Source organism: Lathyrus oleraceus, chromosome 7 (assembly GCF_024323335.1).
Source record: "Lathyrus oleraceus cultivar Zhongwan6 chromosome 7, CAAS_Psat_ZW6_1.0, whole genome shotgun sequence".
Classification (NCBI taxonomy): domain Eukaryota; kingdom Viridiplantae; phylum Streptophyta; class Magnoliopsida; order Fabales; family Fabaceae; genus Lathyrus; species Lathyrus oleraceus.
The window spans coordinates 247,721,257-247,722,954 of NC_066585.1; the positions used below are offsets into that span (position 1 = coordinate 247,721,257).

At 42.9% G+C, this 1,698-nt stretch overlaps 1 pseudogene; it reads right to left on the bottom strand.

The window, feature by feature from the left end:
• Nucleotides 1-320: 320 nt before the first annotated feature.
• LOC127109384 (uncharacterized) lies at nt 321-420 on the bottom strand (annotated as a pseudogene).
• Nucleotides 421-1,698: the final 1,278 nt, after the last annotated feature.

Here is a 1,698-nt window from a genome sequence, read left to right on the forward strand (position 1 = left end):
TATTGCTCCGCCCGCAATCGAAGCAAACAACTTCGAATTTAAACCTTCGCTGTTGCAGGCAGTGCAACAGAACCAATTCTCTGGAAATCCTACCGAGGATCCAAACCTACATTTATCCGTATTTGTCCAATACGCTGATACTGTTAAAGCTAATGGTGTCACTTCAGAGGCAATTCGACTTCGTCTTTTTCCTTTCTCATTAAGAGATAGCGCTAGAAGATGGCTTCAATCTCTCCCTTCCAACTCAGTCACCACATGGAACGAGTTGAAGAAAGTTTTTCTTGCCCGATACTTTCCGCCAAGCAAAACAGCTATGTTAAGAGCCCAGATAAACGGATTTAAACAGAAAGACAACGAGTCTCTTTTCGAAGCATGTGAAAGATACAAAGACATGATGAGACTTTGCCCACACCATGGTTTGGAAGACTGGTTAGTAATTCACACATTTTATAATGGTCTCTTATACAACACAAGGTTAACAATAGACGCCGCTGCAGGTGGTGCATTAATGAACAAACCTTATGCTGATGCTTACCAGCTTATCGAGAGCATGGCCCAAAACCACTATCAGTGGGGAACCGAACGAACAACGGTGGAAAAACCTCGAACGAAAACTGGCATGTACGAGATAAGTAACCTTGATCACGTTAACGCAAAAGTGGATGCTTTGGTCCAGAAAATTGAAAGTTTAAGCGTATCACCCCCAGCCGCCGTGGTTGCTATAACTCAGAATTGCGAGGTCTGTGGAATCCAAGGCCACACTCCTACGGACTGTCAACTCTTGACAGGAATCCAAGCAGAACAAGTAAACTATGCTCAAGGAAGCCCCTATTCGAACACCTATAACTCAAATTGGAAGAACCATCCAAACTTTTCATATAAGAGCAATAACGCTTTGTACGCACCTGGACAGTCTCCAAATCAAGCCCCAGCTATACCTCCGGGATATCAGAAACCGAACCCATCCATGCCTAACAATAACGCCCCTAGGAAATCCAACTTGGAAATCATGATGGAAAACTTTATAGCTTCCCAACAACAAACCAATAAAGATTTCTTAAACCAGAATGTACACACTGGCGAACAACTTAAACAACTAGCAAGCAAAGTAGATGCCTTGGCTACCCATAGCAAAATGCTGGAAACACAAATATCACAAGTAGCTCAACAACAAGCACCTACTGCTGCCCCAACTGGTACATTCCCTGGACAGCCCCAACCTAACCCGAGAAGCCACGCTCATGCAATTATATTAAGAAGTGGAACGGAAGTGGAAGGACCGTCTGATCCAAGGATAGAAAACCAAAACCCTAAGAAACCAACTGAGGAAAGTGAACCTAAGGAAAAGGAAGAGAGTAATAAGGAAACCCTAGAAAAGAAGGAACCTTATGTACCTCCACCACCTTACAAACCACCTATACCTTACCCTCAAAGGCTTGTTAAAACCAAAGATGCGGGCCAATTTAGAAAATTTGTTGATCTCCTTAAACAATTAAACGTTACAATCCCGTTCACCGAAGCTATTACGCAGATGCCCTCATATGCTAAATTCTTAAAAGAAATCCTTTCTAATAAGAGGAAACTTGAGGATAGCGAAACCGTTACACTCCCTGCCGAATGTAGCGCTATAATCCAAAACATGCCCCCTAAACTCAAGGATCCAGGTAGTTTCTCTATACCCTGTCACATAGGAAAATT